The sequence below is a fragment of the Grampus griseus genome, assembly GCF_964374135.1.
Source record: "Grampus griseus genome assembly, chromosome: 15".
Classification (NCBI taxonomy): Eukaryota; Metazoa; Chordata; class Mammalia; order Artiodactyla; family Delphinidae; genus Grampus; species Grampus griseus.
The window spans coordinates 15,299,444-15,316,111 of NC_139009.1; positions in this window are offsets into that span (position 1 = coordinate 15,299,444).

Genomic DNA, 16,668 nt, shown 5'->3' on the forward strand with positions numbered 1-16,668 from the left:
TGAGAAAAATATCCTGGAAGAAAAAAGATTCAATTTCCCCCCCTGGATTTGGAGGCATTTGAGTTTTTTGAGAATTTCAGTGAATATCATCTCTAATTTTAGTTGAATACCCCTTACCATATGATGTTACAAGATATAACTAACATACTATCCGCCTAGAAATATGTTTCTCTTTGATCCTAAAAATGGCTTTTGATTAAAAAATTGGCTCTCTATTATGTTAAGAGTGAGATAGGATTTAAGTGGTGGTGGGGGAGACTGATCTATAAAAGACAGAACAAAAGAATAGATCAGAATTAAGTGTTACTTTTTTATCCATCTCTTAATTTTTTCCCTCCTTTATGTTCATCTGAGCCCCAGGATTCCCTGTAAACTTCTGCAGATTTGGAATGTGTTTATATTGGGTTTGTCTGTAGTGTGTTGCGTGTGTGTGTGTTGCATGTGTGTGTGTGTGTTGCGTGTGTGTGTGTGTCTTTGGAAGGAAGTCTTGGAAAGTGTTGTGTTTTTTTTTTTTTTTTTTTGCGGTACGCGGGCCTCTCACTATGGTGGCCTCTCCCATTGCGGAGTACAGTCTCCGGACGCACAGGCTCAGCGGCTGTGGCTCACGGGCCTAGCCGCTCCGCGGCATGAGGGATCTTCCCGGACCAGGGCATGAACCCGTGTCCCCTGCATCGGCAGGCAGACTCTCAACCACTGCGCCACCAGGGAAGCCCTTGGAAAGTGTTTTTAGCCCAGTTGTTTGCCTTGCTCCTCCTTCCTTTTTCTTCCAGCACTAGAGATGTTCTTAACATCTCTTAGTGACTCTATTGGGGTGAACCATTTAGGATGTGACAGAATTCCCCTTGCACCACTCATTAATGGATATATCCTAACGTGAGTGCTGAATGATCTTTGAGTTGTGAACATTAGACTGTGTCACTCCCATGCTTAATATTGCTTCTTGGCTCCCTCTTACCTAAAAGCTGAAACCCAGGGCTTCCCTGGTGGCGCAGTGGTTGAGAATCCACCTGCCAATGCAGGGGACACGGGTTCGACTCCTGGTCTGGGAGGATCCCACATGCCACGGAGCAACTAGGCCCGTGAGCCGCAACTACTGAGCCTGCGCGTCTGGAGCCTGTGCTCCGCAACAAGAGAGGCTGCGATAGTGAGAGGCCCGCGCACAGTGATGACGAGTGGCCCCCGCTTGCCACAACTAGAGAAAGCCCTCGCACAGAAACGAAGATCCAACACAGCAAAAATAAATTAATTAATTAATAAACTCCTACCCCCAACATCTAAAAAAGAAAAAAAAAAACTTAAAAAAAAAAAAAAGGTGAAACCCACACTCTATCGAGCATAATAAGGTCTTCACGATCTGGTCCTAATCATCCATTCTGGCCTCATCTCCACCCTCCAGGAGTCTAAACTTTCTAGAGTTTCCCTACAAGCTATATTCTGATCCCTTTGTCTTTGCACATCCTATTTGTGTGGCCTGGGATGTTCTTCACCAACTGGGGAAGCTAATTAATTCCTTTTGTTCCTTTTGCTTTAACTCAAATTCTGAACCTTTTCAGTGAAGCCTTTCCTACCCTGCCTCAGGCATTCTACAGAGTTCCCACTGTATTTTGTACACACCTGCTGAAGTAAAGATGGCTAATTTACAGCCAATCCAATATCCCTTCTCCCCTCTTCCATTCATAAGAGATTCCTGATTTTATTTGGAGTGGCAGTGTGCCCAATTCCTAAACTCCTTTTGGCCAAGTGATCAATCTCTGGCCAATAAAATACAAGTAGATGGTGACTGGGACTTCTAAGAAATCCTCTCAAAAGGCAAAAACTGGAACTGGCATTTTATATCTTTACATACTGCCTGAAATGTGGTTGTATTGGCTGGAGCTCCAGCATTCATCTTGGACCACAAGGCTCCCTTGAAGAAATACCGTGTGTTAGAGATGGTGGGGCAGAAAGAAGGAGAAATCTAAGATTGACACTGTGAGGTTGCCTTAACAGCCTTGGACTATGTACCTCTGAACTCTTCACATGAGAGATAGAGGTTTATTTATGGTGTTTTAACCTGGCCCTATCTAGGTTTTCTGTTATGTGCACCAACTCTAATCTTGACTGATACATCTGCCTTACAGCAGTTACCAAAGTGTATAATATTGGTCTATTTTCATATATATCTTTCCTGTGTTATTTCCTAGTAGGAGAGCTGGGGTTACTGTGTTGTGTCCTAATAGAAGGATCAAACGGAATCCCGCCAGAGCATGACTCTTGAATTCGTGGTGGTGGTGAGGGTGAGGTCTTCCAAAAGGTCATTCATTTCTTTTCTGCCTTTTTTTTTTTTTTTTTTTACCATCTGTCACTATACAAAGATATTACATAATTATTGACTATATTCCCCCACACTGTACATTTCATACTGTGACTCATTTGTGACTGGAAGTTTATACCTCTTTCTCTTCTCCCACACCCCCTCCCTTCTGGCAACCACCAGTCTGTACTTTGTATCTATGACTATGTTTCTATTTAGTTATGTTTGTTCCTTTGTTTTGTTTTCTAGATTCCACATATAAGTGAAATCACAAAGTATTTGTCTTCCTCTGTCTGACTTATTTCACTTAGTGCAATACCCTCTAGGTCCATCCACGTTGTCTCAAATGGCAAGATGTAATTCTTTTTTTTACAGCTGAGTAGTATTCCATTGTTAAGTATGTGCTCCATCTTCTTTATCCATTCATTTATTTATGGGCATTTAGATTGCTTCCATATCCTGCTTATTGTAAATAATGCTGCAATGGACATAGAGGTACATATAGCTTTTCAAATTAGTGTTTTTGTTTTCTTTGGATTAATAACCAGGAGTAGAATTGCTGGATCATATGGTAGTTCTTTTTTTTTTTTTAAAGACTTTTTTCCCTTTTTAAAAAAATCAATTAATTAATTAATTTTTTTTTGGCTGTGTTGGTTCTTCGTTGCTGTGCATGGGCTTTCTCTAGTTGTGGCGAGCGGAGGCTACTCTTCTTTGTGGTGCACAGGCTTCTCATTGCGGTGGCTTCTCTTGTTGCAGACCACAGGTGCTAGGCACATGGGCTACAGTCATTGTGGCACACAGACTCAGTAGTTTTGGCTCACAAGCTCTAGAGCGCAGGCTCAGTAGTTGTGGCACACGGGCTTAGTTGCTCCGTGGCATGTGGGATCTTCCTGGATCAGGGATCGAACCCATGTCCCCTGCATTGGCAGATGGATTCTTAACCATTGTGCCACCAAGGATGTCCCCATATGGTAGTTTTATTTTTAACTTTTTGAGGAATCTCCATACTGTTTTCCATAGTGGCTGAACAATTTACATTCCCACAAACAGTGCCTGAGGGTTCCCTTTTCTCCACATACTCACCAACACTTGTTATTTGTTGTCTTTTTGATAATAGCCATTCTGACAGGTGTGAACTGATATCTCGTTGTGGTTTTGATTTGCATTTCCTTGATGATTAGTAATGTTGAGCATCTTTTCATGTGCCTATTGGCCATCTGTATGTCTTCTTTGAAAAAATGTCTATTCAAGTCCTCTGCCCATTTTTAAATCAAGTTGGTTGTTTTTTTTTAAATGTTGAATGTATGAGTTCTTTGTATATTTTTGCTATTAACCCCTTATCAGATACATCATTTGAGAATATCTTCTTCCATTCAGTAGGCAGCCTTTTTCATTTTGTTGATAGTTTCCTTCACTGTGCAAAAGCCTTTTAGTTTGATATAGTCCCATTTGTTTATTTTTGCTTTTGTTTCCCTTGCCTGAGGAGACGTTTCCAAAAAAATTTTGCTAAGACCGATGTCAAACAGTATACTGCCTATGCTTTCTTCTAGACGTTTTATGGTTTCAGGTCTCAAAAGACCATTCTTGGTTTCTGTCATATAGATGAGAGGCCAGAACCACTGTAAGGGGGAACTCAGTGGATAAAAGAAATAACTGAGCCTTTCTCACCCTCTCTGAGCCTGAACTATGAGGAGTCTAGGTTTCTATAAGGACACCTTCAGGTGAGGAGTGTTCAAGTTTGCCTTTTTATCCCTGGAGGCCCATGAGGATGTAGACTGAGTGGGACCCCTGCAGCAGATCACAAAGTGAGCATGAGTAAGTCATAGCTTATGAGTCAATTTATTCTAGATGTGTGCTACTCTCTGTGTGTATTTCCATTTTAAATGTTTCAGGTGCATCTAAGCATTATTCAGGAGACCAAGGCAAGGGCCTGTGTCCATCTTGGGCATGAGGATATGCAGAGTCCTTCTGAAGTCAGCATGATGGTAACTACAAAAGTCAACCAGGGACTTTAAGAGTAAGGGAGAACTCAGGAGGAAAGAGTGAGTGGGGGAAGACACCCTTTTCCCCAAGGGTGCCTACTTTCAATGCAAGATCCTTCGTTAAGGAATATGGAATTTCTCTTCAATTACAAACATGTAGATGTTAGTTCTAGAAGGGCACATAGAGGTCATTTAGTCCAACCCTCTCATTTTACAGATGACCCACAGAGGTTACATGAACTCACCTATGTCAGTGGCAGAGCCCATTCAATATTCTTTCCACTGTGCAATATCGATACCAGGTTATCGAACAAATCAATTTTCAATGAAATAAAACATTTAAAAGATGTGTATTTATGCATTTTTGAGAAGAAATTCACAGTTTTTTTAAATCAAATTTTCCAGAGCATCCATGAGCCATAGCATAAATAATAAGTTTCGGCAGGTTGACAGTTTTCATCACAACTTCCTCACCGGCTTTCCAAGCTCTTGTGAATGAGATTCCAACACATTAAGTCCCTCCCACCCCCCCAACTCCATTTACCAACTGATTTTCTCCTGAAAAAAGTAGCTTTTATTCTCACAGAAATCTTCTTCCTTTGATGTCTCACCTTACTTTTACTTATGGCTTTAACAGGAAAATACCTTTCCTACGGTAGGTGCTCAATTCAGAGGTATATGGATTTTCTGTATCCGATTCTACCTGCATAGAGATGGAAGTTTGTTTCTATCACCATTGATTGTATTGCAAGGTCCAGGGCACTTCAGTCAGTTACATTTTCCTTTGTTCTTCACAAGTGTTTTCTCAGTTCAGATGACGATTTGAACTCAGGAGTTCTCTCATCCAGTATGTTTTCTGACCTATGTTGACTCTGAATACTATATTCACCTCCAAAGTAATTTTTTCCTTTATTTTTATTTGATATTTTATACATCATGCTTCCTTTACTTGGACAAAGTAGTTAACAAAATATAATTGCAAAACGTTAACATCTTTGAATGAATGAATGAATAAACAGCATTGTGAAAGAGAAGCATTGACTCTGAGTGCAGCTCTGGATGGTGTAAGCTATGTCGCCAGTCATCTTGGCTGGGTCACTGGTGTCTCAAATCCACTCCATGCTTTTGAGACAATGTTTGTGGTATGATGCTGTTGAAATAGTACCTGATTCAGTTTTGTTCCTATTGTGTCCTTCTGGCCCTTCTCTCAGCCAGTCAAATGGGCACTCCACATTCCCTGCATCAAGGTAGGAAAGACACAGCAGAAGACAGAAAGAAAGCCATCCTTGTTTTTGTGTTTCAAAACTCTAAGCCTCAGTGAAAGGGGAGAAACTCAAGTGACTGGACTATAGATTGGAAGACTTTTTGATAAGAGGAAGCTTGGGGACATTCTTTAGGCTGGGAGGGTTGCGAGAGAAAGGGGAAGATACAACCAATTAGGGGAGAGCTTGGTGGAACTGGGATGGACCATGGGGAAAGGAAGACAGATGGCATCTGGAGACCATTCCATGTCCCGCTTGAGCAAGCAGCTTAAGTATTCACTACCCGTGAGCCATAAAGGAGTTAGACCTGTGTCCACAGGCTCTCTCCTTTTGAGCATCCCCTGGGTTGAGGAGCTTTACTACTTGCCCTTGGGTTTAGCTGCCTAATAAGAAACTCCCTAGCAGTGGTCAACTTGCCACTCATGACCCCTCAGCAGGAGGAGTTATGACCTTCTTTTCAGAGCTTTTGATTGGAATGTACCCAACCACTCTGTATGGGACTACCTCTTACTTGGTGTCCTAGGACACCCATAATCCTCCTGAAGGAAGGCAGCATCCTGGTGAGTGAGACCAAAGACTTGTGACTTAGGTTTAGTTTGAACTGATCAGAATCAGCTCAAGACCTCCACCACATCTTGGCCTGTGGTATAGCACTCCTCTGTTGTCTGGCTGAGTTGGGAAGTTTTTAGGGAGTTGCAAATAGGAGTCTGGGTTGTTTGCAAGGTCTTAGTGACAGTAACAAAGGTCCTAGAAGCAGCGCATTGAAAGTCAAGATGGCACCTCTGCCCACCCACGGTGCTTTATTGGGGCATCAGCTTTAAATTGCCCTTCCTCTTCTTCCATTTTGTGGCCTTGGCTGATCTAACTACAGACCACCCCTGCTTTCTTTTTCCCTATTATACTTCTCTGTGGAGTGTTGCTTACATGGGGATCATCAGGAAACATTGTCCCAGACATGGAAATGGGCAAAAGAGATTGATGTATGTCCTTTCAGTGTAGTGCTGGATATTGTCTAGTGTACACTTGGGGGTTGTCTAATTGAAAACAGGTGTGCTTCTTTCACTGGTTTTCTATGGGCCTTCTATAGGGGTAGAAGGTAATTTATAAAAAACTGATTGTAGTACATATGATTATTGTCCTTAGTAATGCAAATGAATTTTGTCTGGTAGAGGTAAAATTGATTTCCCTCGGTAAAAAAGAGAAGCCTAGGGCTTCCCTGGTGGCGCAGTGGTTGAGAGTCCGCCGGCTGATGCAGGAGACACAGGTTCGTGCCCCGGTCTGGGAAGATCCCACGTGCCGCGGAGCGGCTGGGCCCGTGAGCCATGGCCGCTGAGCCTGCACGTCCGGAGCCTGTGCTCCGCAACGGGAGAGGCCACAACAGTGAGAGGCCCTCGTACCGCAAAAAAAAAAAAAAAAAGAGAAGCCTAAACATTAATATCTTGTTGAGCTTAAGAATATTAATCAGTTTTACATCTATTAGGTAATCGATTTCAGGATTCCAAAGATATTTCAGAAATATAAATTCAATATATATGTATGTATATATATACATATATATGAACATATATATATTCAAATTCTCCTTTAAGCTAGTCTTAATATCTTACTGTTTCTCTTACTAATTAATAGCCTGAGTAAAATAAAATACCGAATAAAATCTTTGACTTGTGTTCATTTTGTATTTGCAAGTTAAAAGTCATTTTAACTTTTTGAAATTATATTTTAAGTGGATAACTTCTTAAGATGAGGCGGACTTCTTGAGGTGATTTTCTGACATTTTTGCTCCTTGTTTACTTTATACTTTTAAAATGTTGCTTTCTGTTCTAGAACACAAAATTTTTTCCATTGCTCTAAGTGGTCATAACTTTAGATGTAAACGGAGAGGAATGTGGTTGATTGCTGCAAGTACTAATTTTTCTTAATCATTGGACACTTTTTGTTCAATAAAATGTCTTTACCCTTGTTGGCTTAGTCTTGTAGGACAAGATGTACTTATAAACCTAATCAAGCATCTTACCCAGATTCATATGTACAAAGAGGCTGGACATCAGCGATGTTGATGGAACTAGCGTTATTATGAGAGCAGACACAAACCAACATTTCCTTCTAATGATTCATGGCTGAGCTGAGCACCATAAACCACATTAGACTTCTTATCAGAATGGGATAAAACAAGGATCATCCAGTATAGAAAAATAGTTCATAAGCAAAGTATTAGAGATTACGAGCATTGGAATGACCAAGACATGAGGAAAGATTTTACTGATTGGACAGATTATAAAGACGAGCAGTGGAAGAGAAGATAAGTGAAGGTCTTTGAAATTTATCCTACAGGAAAGTGAGGAGATTCTGGTAATTCTTGAGGAGGGGAATGGAATTCTAAACATAAATGGCTTAAGAAGACTAACACGGCAGTCATGTGTCACAAGGATTGGATTTGGAGGTTGCTGGCTGAGGTGGGTAGGGGAGAATTAAAGACAGCCTTGAGAACATCCTAGATGGAAAGTGAAAGAAGAATGTAGGGGAGTTTTTCAAAGGTTTAATGACCTTTGGACTAGAGAATGAAAAAGAGTGATATTGAAAATGACTTAAGAATTTTGAACTTGGAATGAATGATGACATTGAAAGGGAGGACAGACAAAATTTCTGTTTTCTGAATTTTTTCAGTATAAGGCAGATCTGACAATATAATAATTTATATTCTGTGATTTTCTTTGCTTTTTAAATTTTGAAGCATTTCCCCCAATTTGTCTCATCTGATAGTCACAACAGTCTGTGAGGCAGGCATAGTAATTGCCATGTTCCAACTGTTACTCTTACAGAAGAAGAAGCTGAAGCTCAGAGATGTTAAGGGATTAAATGATTTATTCAAACTTCAGGGAGGTGGCCCAACTTTGATTGTGTTTTTGACCAAATAAGTGAGTAAAATGATGTACAAGCATCATAGGAATTCAGGATAATGGGTGACTGTCCAGTTAGAGAAAGAAGAGGTTGGTCTTGTAGATATGGTCAAATTCTCTTCTAGATGTGAGATATGGGTATCATGGATGTGAAATAGTTGGGAAGTAAGGGCCCAGGTATCTGGAACTTGACTCTCTAGTGCTAATCCAAATTGGAGGTAGAGTTTTACCCAGTAAAAACAGATATATTGCAAGATATCACGTATTGATCTCTCTCTACCCAGATTTCTGGAAATATTCTGGTCTATAACATAAAGAGTACCCCTCCTTTTCCTTCAAGGAGGAGAAATTGATTTGATTAAACAAGAGGAGGGATGGGGTCAGCATACGACTTGAAGATGGAGAGATAAGGGAGAGCTGTGGAAAGGCCTCCCTGAAGCAAGACACTCCTCCATCCACCATAGGATTTTTGCAAGGTGGGAAGAGAAGCTCTTGTCATGTCTATCCCTTGTTGGGTATGTTCCAGAAACAGTTTTGGAACAGCACTGAATGTTCTCATCTCCCCATTCTCCATAGGTCAGGAATAAGTGGAAGTACTGAAGGTTGTAGAAGTACTGATTAACCCTCGCCTCTGTTTTCATCTCTGGATACTGGTCATTAGTGTAAAGCCTTAAAGCACGTGTGCCTGTTATCAAGACTATACCTTGTCTTCCTCCCATACTTCATGAGGTTCTGATAAAGAATCCTGCTGCTTGGGTTAGTTCCTATATGGCATTGAATGGATTTTTCAAATCTGTTCTGTCATCAAATGAATGTACACACCCAGAGTTGCAATTTAGGTACTTAGCATCAGTGCCAATCAATGGTAAATTTTGGCAGCAAAGAGCATATACTTCTGTCATTTCCAGTGAAGCTGTACATAATAAAGCGTCAAGGCCTCTCCAGGGCCCAGAAGAAAAGTGCCGGAATCCTGAGCTCTGAGCCTTTGATGTGTGTGATGGCTAATTTTATGTCAACTTGACTGAACCATGGTGCCCAGATATTTGGTGAAACAATATTGTGGATGTTTCTGTGAAGGTGTTTTTTGGATGAGATTCACATTTAAATTGGTGGATTTTAAGTAAAGCAGATTATGTTCCATAACATAGGTGGGCCTCATCCAGTTAGTTGAAAGCTTTAATAAAACAAAGACTGATCTCTCCTAAGCAAGAAGCAATTTTGATAGAAGTTTGCCTTTGGACTCGGAATACAGCTTTTCTCTGGGTCTCCAGCCTGCTGGCCTACCCTGCAGATTCTGGACTTGCGAAGCTTCAAAAGTCATATGAGCCAGTTCCTTAAAATCTCAGTCTCTCTCTCTCTCTCTCTCTCTCTCTCTCTCTCTCTCTCTCTCTCTCTATTTTCCCCCCCTAGTTTTCTAGTTATCTTATTGTTACATAACAAACAACCCTGAAACTTAGTGGCACAACTGGGATGGCTCAACTATGGGGTGGAATAAAGATCCACTTTTAAGATAGCTCTCACACAACCACACAGCTAGCAAGTTGGTACCAGCTGTTGTCTGGGAGCTTAGCCAGCGCTGTTGGCCAGCAGCCCCTGTTCCTCTTAATGTGGCCCCTCCGCAGGCTGCTTGGGCTTGCTCATAGCATGGGACAATATTCTAAGTGCAAACGACCCAAGAGAGAAACCAGGCATCTGTACCTCATTTTATGACCTAGCCTTGGAAGTCACATAGCATCATACCTGCCATAATCATAAAGTCACCCAGATTTAAGGGTGAGGAATTCTAGGGTTGCCAGATAAAATATGAGATGCTCAGTTAACTTTGAATTTCAGATAAATCACATTTTTTTTTTTAGTATTAAGTATGTCACATGCAATATTTGGGTTACACACCAAAAATTATTTGGGCTTCCTGTATTTTTCCTTCTTAAATCTGGCAACCCTGTTATTGACCTCCTCTGTTAATGGGAGAAGACTCAAAGTCACATTGTAAAAAGATCATGTGGAATGACAGTATTATTATGCCTTATTTGGAAAATACCCTCTTCCCCAGTCTGCCTTATGACTACAACAGTTTCCATCCCTCACATGTGCAAAATAAACTCATTCCTTATCCCCAAGACCACCAAGTGTCATCCATTTAAGAATTAACCTGAAGCCCAGGATCTTATCATCTTGATCAGGTCCAAGTGCAGATGAGGCTTCTCGGTGGGGTACCATTCCTCAGGTACAACTCCTTGAATCTCACCCCTTTTTTTTCCGTTTCCTTTCTTTCTTTCTTTTTTTTTGCAAAGTGATTCAGAGATATATATATGTGTGTGTCTGTGTGTGTGTATGTATATATATATATAATGTTTTTCAGATTCTTTTCCATTAGAGGTTATTATGAGATATTAAATATAGTTCCCTGTGTTGTAAGTAGGTCCTTGCTGTTTATCTATTTTCTGTATAGTAGTGTGTATCTGTTAATCCCAAACTCCTAATTTATCCCTCTCCCCACTTTCGCCCTTTGGTAACCATAAGTTTGTTTTCTATGTCTGTGAGTCTATTTCTGTTTTGTAAATAAGTTCATTTGTATCCTTTTTTAAGATTCCACATATAAGCGATATATGATATTTGTCTTTTTCTGTCTGACTTATTTCACTTAGTATGATAATCTCTGGGTCCATCCATGTCAGAGTTTCATTCCTTTTAATCTGAAGACTCTGAAGAGAAGAGACAAGTTTTCTGTTCCTTACACATTCAACATACAGGAGTGAAACCCTCCCATTCAAAAACAGGAAACAGGAGAGTACACAGCACTTACCTGTCTGGGGCTATTCTGAAATTCAGCTAGGGGATGTTGCAGGTTCCTTGCTTAGGGCTCAGTCCTATGCCTGGGATCGTTCTCCAGGGATCTTTGCTCTCTGGGTTCTTGGTTCTGCCCCATGAGTCCCCTTTCCTTTTCCATAAGAAATGACGTGTGGTTGAAGCTGAGGAGTTCTCTAAGGCTCTTTCCTGTCCGTAGCAGTTTGGGAATACAAAGACTTCTTTTCATTATCTCTGTTATTTTCAGTCTAAGTTGATAAAATACTTTTGAAAACACTGTTGTAAGCTTTTTGTGCATCACCTTACAATCCTCTCCATTAGACAAAAGTCACACTCACAAATCTCCCTGTGAGACTGCAACGGGACAAGACCCATAAGATTCTTAGAAGGCCTATTGTTCTGTTTTTCGTTCTGTTGTTTGTTTGTCTTTACATCCTTTAAAAAAGTTTTTATTTGAAAATACTTTCAAACTTACAAAAAGTTACAAAAAACAAAACAAAATAGTACAAGGCATACTCTGTACATCCTTTGCCCAGATTTGCTTGTATTTGTTTCCTGCGATTTCCGTAACAAATTACCACAAACTGGGTGGCTTAAAACAACAGAAATTTATTCTCTTATAGTTCTGGAGGCTCAGTGTCCAAAATCAAAGTGTCGACAGGGTCATAGTCTTTCTGAAAGTTCTAGGGGAGTATCTGTTTCATGCTCTCTTAGCTTCTGGTGTTGCCAGCAATCCCTGGCATTCCTTGGCTTATAGAAGCATCACTCCAATCTCTTCCTACTTCATTATGTAGCCTTCTCCCTGTGTATGTCTGTCTCTGTGTTCCTTCTTGTCTTTTAAGAACACTAGCCATATTGGATTAAGAGCTCACCCTATTCTAGTATGACCTCATCTTAATTCAATTACATCTGTAAGAACCCTATTTCCAAATAAGGTTCTGAGGTTCTGGGAAGGACATGAATTCTTGGGGGACACGACCAACCCAGTACACCTGTTGTTAATGTTTCACCCCATTGGGTTTACCATTTGCACTCTCACTCTCTTTCCTCTTCTCCTTCTTTCTCTCTCTTTTCATTCTCTCTCTCTATATAATAGTTTTTTCCTGAATCATTACATTTCATGCACCATGGCCCTTTTACTGCTATGTACTTTAGTGTATTTCCTAAGAAATGCCATCTCTTACCCAATAGAATAAACATTTGTTATTGGATTCCCTGCATTGCTTTAGGACCCATAGGCTTTAGGGCCATTTGAGATCTCTTTTTGTGAATTGTCTGTGTTTTGCCCATTTTTCTAAGGATTTTTGGTCTTTTTTCTCCCAAATTTTGAAAGTTCTTTAAAATTAGATATATTAACCTTCTGTCCGTGATAACCTGTCAAATATTTTCTTCCAGTTTTATTGCCTCTGGATTTTGAATTACAGTTAGAAAGTCTTTTACTACATTGAAGTTAAAGCAGAACTCACCCGCATTTCTTCTAGTAGTTGTGTGGTTTCATTTAGCTGGCTTTGGTATTCATTTAATTCCCAATTTTTTTTCTTCTTCTGCAGATTCCTGACCTTTTTTTCAGGTCAGTTATTCATTTTAAAGAAGTACTTAAAATATTTTATCCAGAAATTTTAGTGGTGTTTATCAGGAGGGTCATTCAGAGGATTGTGCCTACCATGCTGCTAGACATAGAAGTCAGCTAATCTCTGCCCTGCAGCCCTTAAAGAAGACAACATGGTTTTGCTACACAGTTCCTAAACCCAGAGTCTTACAACACGTCAGTCCTTTTGGTAATTTGCTTTTGGCTAATCGTACTATTTCCTTCCAAAGGTGTTTTTTGTTGAAAAAGAAAATGGTGCATGTTAACTTTTTCTAAAGGTTTCTATGTGTATTTGCTTGAATACAATAAAATATAGATTACTTTGTTGGATATATTTTTTAAGGAAAAACCTTAAATAAAAGTGAGCTTAATTTGAAAATATGGTGCTTGAATTCTATACATGATCAGCAAATACTTGTACAATTCAAATTTTCCTCAATATATAAGCCCAAACAGAAGCATACTATTTAATATTAGAGATATTTGTTTAACAGAGAAATGAAATTCAAATAATATTCTTAATAAGTTAGAAATAGTTTAATACTTCTTATCAATACACAATTGCACTTTATTAGGAGATCACTAGCCATTAGGAGGCACCCATACTGTTTTCTCTGTAATCTAGAGTTGACAATGCATAATAGCCTATGTTTATTGTATATGTGCCTCTTTTATAGCCAAAAAAGTGCTAGGACTTAACCTAGTAGCATTTCCATTTGCTAGCAATATTATAGATGAAAAGAAAACTCAGATTTTTGGAAAATCCCTCTTTCTAGTCTGATTACATGTACCTGGACCTGATCTAGTGCAATTGTTGTTCCTGGCACTTGGAGCTTTTGAATTCAACTCCACAGACCTTGCTCTGAGCAGTTCTATACGTAAGTGAAAAATATTTTACACAGTCTCCATCCAAGAAAAGCTTAATTTTCTATCAGCTGATTTTTGGGTCTCCTACCCTCCAAACTTCATCGTAAGTTCTCTTATGTTCTTGATTTGGTAAAAGGTTTCAGATGAGCTGTTGGCTAAAAGAGAAAGCTGCTAGGATTTTTACCAGACCCAACATAATCTCCACTGCCAAAGACACATTTTGAAAATAATTGTAAATTTTAAAGTTTATTTATTTATTTATTTATTTATTTATTTATTTTGGCTGTGTTGGGTCTTCGTTGCTGTGCGTGGGCTTTCTCTAGTTGCGGTGAGCGGGGGCTACTCTTCGTTGTGGTGCGCAGGCTTCTCATTGCAGTGACTTCCCTTGTGGAGCATGGGCTCTGGAGCGCAGGCTCAGTAGTTGTGGCACACGGGCTTAGTTGCTCCGCGGCACGTGGGATCTTCCCGGACCAGGGCTCGAACCCGTGTCCCCGGCATTGGCAGGTGGATTCTCAACCACTGCGCCACCCGGGAAGCCCCCAAAAATCATTGTAAATTTTAATGATGAAGTGTGGAAATCTGAAAAGAAGCTTTCTTTAAAAAAATGGAAAAATTTCCCATAAAATCTTCCCCAAATTCACAATCTATAATGTATGCTTCTCCTTAATTTCCTCTTTTACTCACTTCCTAGTTCCCAGCAGCTGCATGGTCTCTGCAGCTAGCACTCTTCAGTGTTTGCCTAATCAGTATTTGTGGACTGAAAGAATAATCCGACAGTAGTAGACAGTATATGAAGACATGTCAGCAAATCTCTTAGATCTGAAATGGTTTAAATGATGGCCTGATACTGTATAATTTAAAATGATTTTATTTATTTATTTATTTAAATTTATTTATTTTTGGCTGTGTTGGGTCTTCATTGCTGCGCATGGGCTTTCTCTAGTTGCAGCGAGCAGGGGCTACTCTTCGTTGCAGTATGCGGGCTTCTCATTGCAGTGGCTTCTCTTGTTGTGGAGCACAAGCTCTAGAGCACAGGCTCAGTAGTTGTGGCGCACGGGCTTAGTTGCTCCGCGGCATGTGGGGTCTTCCCGGACTAGGGGTTGAACCCGTGTTCCCTGCATTGGCAGATGGATTCTTAACCACTGTGCCACCAGGGAAGTCCTAAAATGATTTTAATGTGGAATCATAACCATTAAAATCTTTAGTTCTCAGATGAGAAAGTTATTGTCTTCAGGGTTGGTTATAAATATTACAGGAAGCACATGCAGCAAATTATTATTAAATTAATTCTAAAAATGTGAACTATTTGAGAGCCAAAGTTATGGATGATATCAAAGGAAAGTAAGTATATCAAACCTACATGATGCTTGATGTGAAATATCTATGGAAAATTTGAAACTCCTTTTAAAGAAAAGGAGTTTCTTTCTCTAGCGCGTTGTGGGTTTTAGACTGCATTCACAGACATGGTTCTTGTCTGAGGCTCACAACAGTCTTGTGGGGCAAGCGATCCAGAAAGTTTCTGTCACCCTTTTGAGGGATGAGGAATCTGAACATTAGAAGGATTAATTGACCTTCTGTGATTTCCGGCAGTATTGGCAGGGTCCAAGCTAACATAGAGACCTCTGGACTCTTCATTGTGTTGCTTCTGTTATAACATCAAGAGAAAGTAAAAATTAAAGCAGAAGAAGAAAGGAAAAGGCAAACAAGTTCAATTCCATAGGTTGTTACAAATAGTAGGTTTATAATAAAAATATTTGTAAATGTAATAAATTTAGTGAACATTGGGATGGACTCCCTGGCCTGGGGAGGAAGGGGAGAATGTCTTGATTAAAAAAAAATTCACATATAAGGTGAAAATAAGATTTTTGGAATAATAAAGCTCTTAGGAGGAGTAAATGGTGACATTGGCTCTACAGATTAGGTGGTTGGTTTTTATCTCTTACTAGAGATCCTTAGCATATCTGCCCATACGCTGTGAAATCGCCCGTCCTTTCAGCCTTTGTGGGAGTTTCTCTAGAGGAGGCACCTTTCATCCTCACTCTACACCAAGTGGATTGATAGCCGTGCTCTGGATAGCCATCTGCTTGCCCGGAAATCCCAGAAACCTCCTGTTGGAACTTTAGTTGTAGGCCAGGGGAAAGAAGATGCTGAGAGTAAAGGAAGGCATAGATGCCATTCAGAAGGCACACGCCTGGCTGTCATTGTTGTCTGAAAATTTCCTGATGCAGAACCTCACCTAACACCTTCATCTGCTGTAGCATAGAAGTCACTTTCCAAGGCCCAGATCGAGCAATGCATTTTTATTCTCTGAGAGTAAATTAACAGGTAGAAGAAGATTCCCAGGGCTGCAAATGACAACCCTTTACATGGCTTCTGTCTGTTGCCAGACATGCTAGGGCATGTGCATCTTAAACTGTAGAATAAAGTCCTCCATTCTTATTTCTTGGCTCTTAAGTTTACTGTAGAAATTCAGTCTCTAGTTCATTTGGTTACATATGTGCAAAATGCCTAACACATGTGTGAAAAGGCAGTTAAATACAACAGCAATTAAGTCGGCACTTAAAAAAATGGTTTTGGATAGTTAAAACTCTTGATTCTGATGAGGTGGTTAAACCATACTCCAAGATACAATCTAAGGGGCCGTATTAGGCCATAAAAGCTCTTTGCAAATCCCACTTGAATTTCATAGCATGATGGTCTATCTGTGTTAACAGAGTTGTTAAGATGTAAATTACTAAGGGTAAATCCTGATGAAAGGAGCTATGCCAATTGAGGTTAAGAGAGCTTTGAGATTTCCCTGTAGCTGAGGCTGGGGCTCGGGCTGGGGCTGAGCTGAGGCCAGCGTTAATACATAAAGCAAACGCTTCTTAGAATACAGAAGGGGCTTTCGGGAGTTAAGTGTAAACCTAATAATGATTAGAAGAAATCTTATTCATGATAAATTAAGGCTTGTAAGTACAAATTAGAT